This window comes from Rhagoletis pomonella, unplaced genomic scaffold, assembly GCF_013731165.1.
Source record: "Rhagoletis pomonella isolate Grant_MI unplaced genomic scaffold, Rhpom_1.0 Rhpom_scaffold_00004, whole genome shotgun sequence".
Classification (NCBI taxonomy): Eukaryota; Metazoa; Arthropoda; class Insecta; order Diptera; family Tephritidae; genus Rhagoletis; species Rhagoletis pomonella.
The window spans coordinates 42,016,978-42,029,082 of record NW_023458558.1 but is presented as its reverse complement, the minus strand read 5'-3'; positions in this window follow the sequence as shown (position 1 = coordinate 42,029,082).

The following is a 12,105-nucleotide window of genomic DNA, read 5'->3' as shown; positions in this document are numbered from 1 at the left end:
TTCAAACAATTGCACATATAAACTTTGCGTTGTTTTAAACAATAATAATTTGGAAAATATAAATTGTGCTAGGGAAACAAAATACAAATACAAATACATAAGCAAAGATAAAACACGTTCACTTATCAACGTTCAATTGGACATTACTGTACTATATTTATACACATATTTGTGTGTATGAATTTAAGTTTGTTGCATTGGGTCGAAAGTTTTGCACTTTGCTCTGTCACTCGAAAATCGCCACTTTTACTGCGTCATATTTTCGTTTCCCTTTTTTCTACATTGGAGGAATTGCAATATTGATCAGTACAAGATAGATATGCACATACGCACATATACATGGGTATGTATGTATATAGACACTTATAGATGTGGATATAAATCATATTTTGGCAATATTTTCTTTGCTTTTTGTTTTACTCCCTTCAGTTTGAGTAAGAAATATTCTATGCATCATATTTTAAATCGACATTGCACTGGATTCTAAGTAACGTTATAAAAGGATTCTGTTTTATTACGGTTGGCATGGCGTATACGTAATATTAAAAGTCCAATAAAATTAACAGATTCGGTAAGCAGTTTCCTTTGAATACCTCAAAAGCCGTTTTATCGGTGGTGTATTATAACAGTATTAAACACACAAGATATTGGTGACATTGCATGGTTAGATATGTGTTTGGATTTTACATTGCATTGCACTATGGGCCAGCAAAAGATAAAAAGTGGCCAATATTCGAAATCTTATCGGAATGGCTTAAAACTTGCTACTCTATGATTTTTAGACTCATTGATCACGAATTTGAAGTTTGATTTTAAAAATCCGAAATGTAGTTTCCGAACTCACCAGGAGGAGGCTACACTGCGACTTCCCTTTTTCAGTTGCGAATGAAGACTTCACTATTTTTATACCCGAGCGCACTTGTGCACAAGGGTATTATAACTTTGTTCACATAACGGTTGTTTGTAACAGGCAAAACGAATCGAGATAGATATACATAAATGATCAGAATGAAAAGAGAAATCGATTAAGCGGTGACTGTCTGTCCGTCCGTCCGTCCGTCCGTCCGTCTGTGCACACGATAACTCGAGTAAAAATTGAGATATCTTAACGAAACTTGGTACGTGAACTTCTTTTGGGCGTAGGACGGATGGTATTGAAAATGGGCAAAATCGGACAATAACCACGCCTACCTCCCATATAACGGTAATTTTCAGAAATACAAAAACTGCGATATTTTAGTAACTACTGAAGATAATTCACTAAAAATTGATACTTACAATGAGTTTCAGATGGACATGAATATTATAAATTTTTGGAAAATGGGCGTAGCCACGCCCACTTATGGTTACATGTGTATATCTTGGTAACCGCTGCACCAATTTCTTCCAAACTTGGCACAGTTGTTGGCCTTAGTACAACATACTGAATGGCTGAAAATTTTAAAAATCGGACAATAACCACGCCTACCTCCCATATAACGGTAATTTTCAGAAAAACGAAAACTGCGATATTTTAGTAACTACTGAAGATAATTCACTAAAAATTGATATGTGCAATGAGTTTTAGACGAAAAATAAGAATATTACAAAATTTTGGAAAATGGGCGTAGCCACGCCCACTTATGGTTACATGTGTATATCTTGGTAACCGCTACACCAATTTCTTCCAAACTTGGCACAATTGTTGGTCCTGGTACAGCATACCAACTGGCCGAAAATTTTTAAAATCGGACAATAACCACGCCCACATCCCATATAACGGTAATTTCGAGAAATACAAAATCTTCGATAAATCAGTAAATATTGAAGCTAATTTATTCAAAATTGATGATTGCAACAATTCTTTACCAAGAAATACGTTTATGACAAAATTTTGGAAAATGGGCGTAGCACCGCCCACTTGAGATCACATATATGTATCTCGCTAACCGTTCTAGCAATTTGTACCAAGCTCGGTGCTTGTGCTTGCCACATAAAAGCAAACCGTTGAAAATTGTTGAAATCGGACTAAAATTGAGGCCGCTTTTCATATAACGGTAAATTTTAGAAATGCTCGAAACGTCAATATTTCGAAATTTAAGGACGCTAATTTACTTAAAATGTATATACCCCGGCTTATCATGTAGCAGTAGCTTTCGGAAAGGTGGAAAAACATATATTTAATACTTGCGCCGGGTATTTAATGTTCGGCTCCGCCCGAACTTAGACTTTCTTACTTGTTTTTTTTTTATTTTTTATTTTTTACGAATTACGAATTTGTTTATGTTTTTTTTATACATATTTTTATTTTTTTGCCAATTACGAAGCCCACAGGAGGAGGCTACTCTACAAATTTAGACTTCGCTTTTGCGATATCTTTTATTTTTTTGTTCTTGTTTTAATATTTATATTTTTCTGCCAGTTACGAATAAAGACTTCAGTGTTATTATTTTTTTATTTTTATTCTTTTTTTGAAGATGAAGATGAACATAAACATCAACATAAACATAAACATAAAAATAAAGAAACAATAGAGACAAAAGCAGATCCACCTGAAGAATGTGCGGTGCTATGTTATGGTATGTTACGCTACATATGTTATGTTATTTAATCATATTTCATGGTTTGTTATGTTATGCTATAAGTTAAACTCCCCTTCATTTTACCCATTCCTTAATTTTAGTGGATGAATTTCAACCATTGGGCGAACACTAGTTTTTTTATAATTCTCATTAAAAATTGTAGTTAATCGGTTGAATTGCAGTGTAGCTAAGTTCTATTATTTGTACTTTTAAACACGTAGTTGCACAATATCGGCTAAAGAAATGTTTAAATCTGCCACTTTAGGGGGGTAAGTGATTGTTTTGACGGGACAATATTTTGTTTCCCTACCTTGATGCATCTCCGCTATCTGCAAGTATATTTTTTTCTCTAAAATAATTGCGAATTTTCAGTATTTTAATATTATTTTCGGCTTGATGTAACTTTCACAAACACTCATATTTCGCCTCTACTCACCCCGTCGTCGCCTTATTTCTCGCCCTGCCTCGCTTGTTGTGAAAAATTGCATTAGGAAACAAATATGTCTAACTTTTGCATTCGCAGCAACTTATTCTTGGTGTTTACAGCTGCCGGCATTGTTTTTGTTGTTGATATGAATGCACAAAGTAATGACGTTGGTCATTTAATAATGATTTCAACATTGTTGTTGTTGCAGCTTTTACGTCCTGCCTGGCTGTGCTGTGTTGTGTTGTGTTGTCCGTAAGTAGAGAGCTATGTATTGCTCACTTTGTTGATGACATTCACTTAAGCTCAAACAAAATGTTGAATGCAACAAACTATTTCCGCTGTAGCATCAGTGATGTTCTTTTACTGCTGCTGTTGAAACTGCTTCAAACTTTCTGCTGTCACATTTCCTCTACGTTCGCGTTTGCGTCGCTTTCTTCTTCTCTCCTAAAATCAACTTTAACTTCAACTCCGTACAAAAATTCTGTGAAGACAGGGCGCTGCACTGTGGCTCGGATTGCAAATATAGCTGGACGAAACTATTTAAACAAATACACTTCTTCTTCTGAACTTCTTATCTAGGGAATTTTTGGGTCGCTGATTACGAATCTGAAGTCATTTACCAAAAATTCAAAATGGCGGATCCAATATGAATGACGAAAAATTTAAAGAATCGGTACATTTCTTTGAAACTGGGTATCCGTGGGTTTTCTGGGTCGCCGATCTCGAATCTCAAGCCAATCATCAAAAATTCAAAATGGAAGATCAAATATAGCGGACGAAAATTAAAAAAAGTTATTTACTTAAAATTCAAAATGATGGATCCAAACGAAATATTAAAAAAATCTTAACCCTTCATATATGAAAACTTATTGTTCCCAGATTATACTCATAACGATTACAAATTTGTTAAAGTTCAATAGAAAACTAGTTATGTATATAAAGATTGTTTATGATTGTATACTTCGCTTTATATTTTGATTTTTATTTTCAGTTCACAATAACAATGACTTAGTACTTTTTAAAATAATTTAATAGAACAGCTAATTTACAAATAAAAATAGTCCTTATCATAACTATGCAACAGCCACATATTGACAAGTTTTGACTACTTATTTTATTATTATTTAATCTGAATTATTTTTTCATAAAAATGTAGTTTGTTCTTTAACAAATACCGCATAAATCCAAGTTTCAAGCTTTGTGGAATATTTGAAAAAAACCCAACAAACTTTCGTAAAAATTTCGATGTTTTAAATATGGTTTCCTAGAAAGAGCTTGGGTATGCAGTTTTGAAGCCCATTCAATTTTAGTAAAATAAAAAGCAAATTTTAAGTACTTAGGGTTTTTCTTTGATTTTTGTTTGTTTTTTATTTGTTGAAACTGTTGCTCATATTCTCCATATAAAAAATGTGTGACATAAATTGTGTTATGACCTCTGAATCTGTAGCGAAATAAGTATAATTTTTGGTTTATACAGTCAATTTTTGAGTGCGATTAGCAAACTTTTCAGATAAATTTCAGTTTATAATATAGAGTTCTCAAATAGACGGCGTTGACTTACCCTTTTTTTGTCCATGTGTTAATTAATTTATTAAATGCAATTTCTATTTAAATGTCTTGTCAGGAATGTATTCCAAGTATCATAAAGTATTTTAAAAATAAATAAAATTTTGACTTTCGTTAAGCTAGATCTGCTATTCGAACCACTGTGCGCTGTGCTGGAAAAAAGTTAGCCAATGTCATTTTTATTTTATTTTATTATAATTTCACTTCGCTCAAAGACAACTCATAAATTTTGTCAAACTATAAGTGCCAGTGCTTCGTTGTACCAGGGAACGAGATTTCTGCTTGCTGCAGCTGAATGCCGTGCAGTGGAGATGCAGCACGCATACCTACGTATGTATGTGCAAAACAACTGGAAAGTGGCCATTTCTGTAGCTACAACAGCAACAACGTAGGCAGTCATGCGACTTCAGCGAACTGTGAAATGCAAAGTGCAACCTGGGTGGTGCAGGGCTAAATAATCTAATTAAGACAAGTTTGCCGTTTTGCGTCATTAACGTTGTCTCCGTCTGTGTGGAAAAGCGTAGTTTACGAAAAGTTTACACTGGATGGTTCGGTAGTAGTACATGTGTGTTTGTGTGTGTGCGTAATGGGCGCTGTAAAAATTCTCTTTTATTTAAAATCAGATAGACAGTTTTTCAGTCGGTCGCCATTGCTATTAATTTTCATTGACTACTCTTTAACTTCTCTAAAGAAAAAATCTATTAAAATGCAATTTCGTTCCTTTTATTGAATATATAAAAACTTTTTGTATTTTTTTCTATGGTTCTTTACCAACGAGGCGAAAATGAAATAATTTACTGCAGTTTTTTAGTATGGCACATTCATAATTTGGAGTATGTCTGCTCGAAAAAATATGAAATCAATCAAACTAACTCGAATGCCTAGGTTGGATCAGGCAACCTCTTGAAAGGTATCAAGTACCAACCATCAATTAAATTCAACTCATAACTTGCTAGGATATTTCGTCTAATAAATATTATATTTACTTCAAACACATGTATGTAGATTTTTGGCTGTCTATATCTGCCTCATTAGAAGTGAGAAATAAATTAACAAAAGACTTCAATTTACATAGGAAATATTTTTTAGAGCAAATATTTTATTTGGAAAATTCCTATCCAGCCGTTTTTCTTGTGGAGTTGTGGAATCGCAGCCATCTTGAAAACAAGTATGGTCAAAGTATTTCTAACTCAGGGGAGCAGTAATTTTCGGGCTTCAACCAAACTATACCCAAACATTAGTATCCATTCGTGAAAGTCAAATTTCAAAAGGATTTCGTTCCACCACATCCCAGTTTTTTTCTTATGGTGGGTAAAATTTTACACTTTTAATTCTATTAGTTTTCTTTAAGAAAAACATTTGCTTTAAATTTCAAGCAATTTCTTAGAAGGTGTTTTCATAAAAAATTCTCTTGGGTTCTTAAGAAATCTTCTATAAATGGTTAAAAGGAAATCTTCTTCGAAATCATGGCAACTTTCAGCATTTATATGGAATAAAGTGATGTGGGCATTTCAAGCAATTGGGATGTTCATAAGTGCGTTGAAACATTGAAACAAAACTACCAGAATCTAGAAAAGGACTTTTTAAAGCGAATATCTAGCGAACTGGGATGATACTTTCTACCTAAGTTAAAAAAGTGGCTATGCGGATCATGATGTTTTTAATTAGATTTCTTTCTATTATAAGGTAAATGCTTGAAGCAGCTAGGGTTTGGCAATTTTTCTGTTGAAGGTATTCTCCCACGGACGGCTTCGGCAATATGAAAAATTTGAAGGCTAGATTCTTATTCTACGGAATAAATCAAGTAAGAAACAGTGGCCACTGGTTGTGCCGCATTCAGTTGTTGGAATTTTGTTGGGCTGTGTAATCATATCTTTGACGAGGTGTGTGAAAACTCGCATTTGCTTGTTGCAAGCTCATTTGTAATTTTTCGCTGCTTTTCCTCCATTCATTCAAAACTTTTACCAAGCAAATTATTCTTACTAGTGACGCATAGAACCGAGGAACCGGAACCGGAGAACCGGCCAGTCCCAACGGAACCGAAACTCGATTCCAAAATAACCGAAAACGGTGAAAAACTATTCCAAAAGAACTGAAAATGGATCCTACAGAACCGAAAATTGGCAACGAAACGAACGTTGCACTATGGGTTTTGGAATAAAGTCTTAATATGAAGATATTAGTTCAAAACTCGGTTTAAATATGTATTATTGAGTAATGAGTTAACAGCATCATTTTTAATCTAGGATCTAAAAGAGCTATTTTTAATGTAACTCATTTTAAAAATAATCTATGGTTGGATGTTTGACTTAAGTAAATAAATAAAACCTATTTATATAAAAATTTTTTTGGTTGAACCGCTGTAATTCTGGTTAGAGCTGTAGCTGTAAACAATACAAAGAGCGCTCGTTTCAGTAAAACGTTCTAAGCACGTTACTGCTCGAAGTTTACTCTGCAAATGTGTGAGATGAACTCAAATGGCATTAGTGTTGTGAATTCTGTAGACTTGTTTAGTGACCCTCTTAAAGTGATACACTTTTTTTTTGTTTGAATTTTTATTCCCAGCTAGGTATGTAAAAGAGTTTCTAAACGAAAAACGAAAAAAATTGGAATAAAATAATTAATGAAATATCCGACTTTTTTTGCGATTCTTTCCATCAACGTAGACGTTTAGGGATAATTTGCTTATTGGTTTCTTTTGATGTAGGGGGAGAAGGATTGTAGGTATTCTTGGCCCTAAGAGGTATATAACTTTTTAATGGCTATAAAGGCCCCTCCGCAAATTATTATAAATTATTTTATTTCAAGCCATATCTCACGAATCCACAACTATATATTTGAAACAACAAAAATAATTCATATCTATGTTGTTTTCTTCTAAAACTGCGAAATACAAAAATAAATACGGCCACCATTGGTACGTACAGCTACCTTCGCCCAGCAGAGCGATAGAAATGTTCAATTTCAAATGCTTGCGGGTGTTCTAATTTTGACAGCGCGAATTTCGCTGTGGTGAGTTCGCCGTTCGCCGGCATTATATTTCAGCTATAAAGCATCCTTACATTGAAAGAATTTGTTTGTTTCTTTATTTCGTGAAATTACCCGTTAAAGTGCATTGCTCTGTTATCGAACGTTGTGTGTCTAAGTGTGTGGAAGTTAAACTCTTTAAAAACTCAGCGATGAAAATCAATTTACCGTTTCGTTTTAAACCAAACTGGAACGAACGATTTCTGTGGCTGGCTAATGAGTTACATTCATTGAAGTAGCAGCTAGGTAATTACTACAGCTGTCACATGCAAGGCAAAATTGCCTCATATTGTGCAACATATTAATGCGCATTAATTAAGTTGTGCATCAATAAATGAACGCCATTACGTGGAAATGCATACACTCAAATGCACATACATGCTAGGATAGAATGCACATATGTAGATAGGAATCACGCCGACAATACATCACAGATTGTAGGCGAAAGACTAAAATCAAATGACATGTATTTTATTACGAGGCTGTTGCATTCGATAGCATTTTACATACACATATGAATGTATATATACTTATGTAGTATGTATGTATATACATATGTATAGGGTAATACAATAATAGGGTGGTAGCAATTATTTGTGGTCTATTAATGTGGTTTTGTATTTTTTCAGACTATTGGTACTATGGGCTTTGGAAAAGTGATACCTGGTTTCCAACAAAAATCATCAAGAACAATGAGCCACATTTCGCCCAAAACGGATACGTTGACAAGCAAAACTGCAACAAGCAGCAAGAAAAACCTATGCACCCACGGCGAGTGACCATTTGTTGTGGTCATTAGGCTGGCGGATTCATCGGACCGCATTTCTTCGAAAACGATGCCTGTAACGCTGCTACGGTAAATACGTGCGATTGAAACAATGGCTCTATTACGAACGTCTGCGGTCTTATTAAATCGCCCTATATAAATATATTAGGGCCGAAAATCCGTTTTTTTAGAATTTTGATTGGTAATAGCAAAAATATGGTTCATTATGCTCTAAAAAAAGATGTGTGAAATATGAAAATTTTTGGTCAATATCTTAGGCTCTCTGAAGTCCATCGAACGGATTTTCGGCCCACGCTACTATACATACATATTTATGTAAACATACGTAGCATACTAATAGAATCATATACATACCACCACAAACATTTGTACATACTACTTACATATGTGCATCTGTATGCAGGCGTATGAAAAATCATCCAAAATAACGGCAGTTCACTTTCAGCTACTTATAAAAACGGCTGTAGTTGGAAACTTGTGTTTTTCGTTTACTGCTATAACGAGTACACTAGCACCAAATGATGCATGTTGGTTCTCTTATTGCACCCACCGCATCCTGGTTGTTGATTTAATTAGTAGTGGCAACAAAATGCATAGGTACGCACATACATACGTACATGTCAATATCTAAGCACACTCATACTATTTAGTAAAAAATAGCAAAAAAAGGCATAAAGCCATATTTGATTTCTGCGCATCACGTGCTATTACGTGAAAATGACTACCTCTAGCATGAAGATGATGTCAATTTGGCCATCGGGCCATTCCAGCGAAGACGACATCAGATAAAAAATAAATACATAAAATGTGTTTAAATCTGTAAAAACAATAAAGCAGGTAGAATAAATCTTTGAAAATAGATTTTTATCCATTTATTCTTACTATTTTCTCTATTTTAATGTTCTAAATGCATGCGGGTCATTCCATTGAAAAGTGGAAAACGACATAAATTTAAATATTCCCTAATCTACGCGAAGGGGTTTTTTGCACCGTTCGTCGATTTTCAAAAATGGAGTGTTAAATGCAAACTGGTTTTATTTTTTCGAAAAGAGTTGCCACGTGTTGAACAATTAAATTCAAATTTTTTAATAATCAATACGGTACCGTTCGTTCGATTTTCAAAAGTGAGGTGTCAAATTAGAGGGCTCTGCCTGTAGAAGGGCAATAAGGTTTAACTTTTTCGAAAAGAGTTGCTACCTTTTAAAAATGTTATATTCAACTTATTGAAAAAATAAATCAATTGTTATAAAATAGGTTTTACTAGAATTGGTTTTGAAAAGCTTTATTTCTTAATTTACCTACAGTAGGGTTGCCATTTACTTAAAAAATCAAATCCTGTTTGAATTAAGGGATTTAGATAAGAGAAAAAAGTATTACCATAAGGTGCCAAACGAAGGGGTTTTAGACGGTAGTAGTTTGAAACTATTTTGGAGAGGGTTGCCAACTGCTTGAAATATTAAATTTAGTTAACTTATACACAAGTTATAAGAAATATCAAAATATGGATGTCAAACGAAAGAACGATAAGAAATCTTTAGTTTGAACACCAGAGATATTTTTTAAGAGTTCGAAGAGTGTTACCACCTGTATAAAATTAAAATTATTTAAAAAGTTGAACGAATTATTAACCGAATTAGGTTTGAAAAGGCTTTCAGACAGGTTCTGCAATTCACTTCCGAGTGAATTTCAATCAAATTCGCTTCGAACACGAATTGAACTTTGTAGAAGTTCATTCGGAAGTAAATTGCTGAGCCTGCCTGTTCAGTTCCGAAGTGTGAGAGATCAAATTAAAGACATTGGTCTATAGATGTGCGCTAAGGTGTTAAGTTTTTGAAGTTTGCGAAACTTTTTATCGGTGCGGGGTTATTTAAAATTTGGTGGTATTAAAAACCGACTATGCGAGACCACTTTTCACTCAGAAACGACTGCACAAATTTAGATGAAATATGACATTCGAATCGCCTATCACTCTGAATAGCATTTTGAGTGGTTTGTAGGCATTTGAAATCCAATCTTGGGCATTTTAACGCCATGCGTGTTCACTAGTTATCTCTATTTTAGTAGTAACTTTTTTTTTATATGACTACATTTCATTAATTTGTTTGAAAATATAAAAAAAAAAACAAAAGATGTTGAATTTTTGTCTGTATAAACTTTTTTTTGTCTATATAACTTTTTTTTTTTAATTACTGTACAGTGTGTGTATTTCTCTGAAGATTATATAACTCTAGTTTTTAAGGAAAATGAAAGCATATAATTCATATTTTACAACACAAAAACATCGTTTGTAAATATTAAGTGCTTTGGGTAAAATTCATCTTTGAGTTCACAAAGGAAAAATTGTGAAGGGTCCTGTGATTAAAAATCCCCATGCAGGTTATTTTCTGGCGAGAAAAGCATAGTCCATGACTTATTGCAATGACCGGGGTAAACGCGGTAGTATGTAGAAGAGACATAGTTCAACTATATGCTCTCGGTCTGAAATACCTCATGCTAGTGCTTAAAAGCCTGCCTTACCTTCGAGGTTTAGATCAAACATTGTTCCTCTTGTTCTATAGCTCTGAGAGTGGATAGGTGTATAAGCTTCTTGTCCTTTTCATTGAAAGGCGGAGTTGTTCGCCTACTACGATGGATCATGATAGAGCAAAAATCCTTGTGGGCATGCTTTCATAGTGAATAATCTGAAGTTTTCTTATCCTAAACTAGATACAATGGTTCTACATTTAACGACACTTGCCTTCCAGCTGTATATGGTAACGTCAACCCTTGTACGAATACTATGGACACAGTTTTCTATTAGAGCGTGTTCCGTGTTATAGAAAACACTCTTAAGTCCATAAAGCAGCCTAAGGCCATCTCTTTGTTCTATACTGATTTTTAAATTTTCCTTGTAAGATGCCGTAGAGAGTTTTCTTTCAACGGTTTTTCAGTAGAACCAAAAATCTAACCAAAACAAATATGTATACAAATACTATATGTGCCTCTAAGATGCAAAAATCAGTTTTCTACGAAACTACAATGAGAAAAGAGTTTAACTAAGTATGTAGTTAAGTCAACCGAATATGTTTCTAGTTACCGAAACTTGAGCTGAGAGAAATATTTTTAGTAGCTCCATGTACAATCCGACTAGATGTCTAACTCTACCCTAGCGCGCTTGTAGGCACGGGGAGGAAAGTCACTTTTGCAAAAACCTGTCGATGATATTAGGTTATTGTTGATGAGCAAAAAAATTAAAATGGATATTAAAAAGTTTTTATTATGCACCCAACCTGCGTTTAATTGAAATTTGCTCTGCTTTCGTTGCCAACACCCTGACACAAACACTCACTTACCTACAAGTATCTCTTATAGTTTATGCAATATCTTCTCTACTTTTACTACTCCTCCACTTTTCATTTATTATTATCACTACTACCGAAATAAACTGCTTACTTGCCCCTCTTCAACCTCTCTCTCAGATTTTTTGCTTTATTGCATATTCACCAACAATAAAGCACAATAGCTGCGGTAAGCAACAATAAAGTATGCACTGGTTTACGTATGTATGTGTATTAAAAAAAAAGTAAATAAAAAAAAAACATAAATCCTTTCTTCCTATATTCTGAAATCCTTAAACCGCACGAAGATGCGTTGCAAAGAGAAGCTACCGGGGACAACGAATCAACAGCATCAGTTCAACCGTGAAACATGAAATTCTTCTTATTTATAGCCTCTCAAGCGTTTCGGCTATGGAAAAA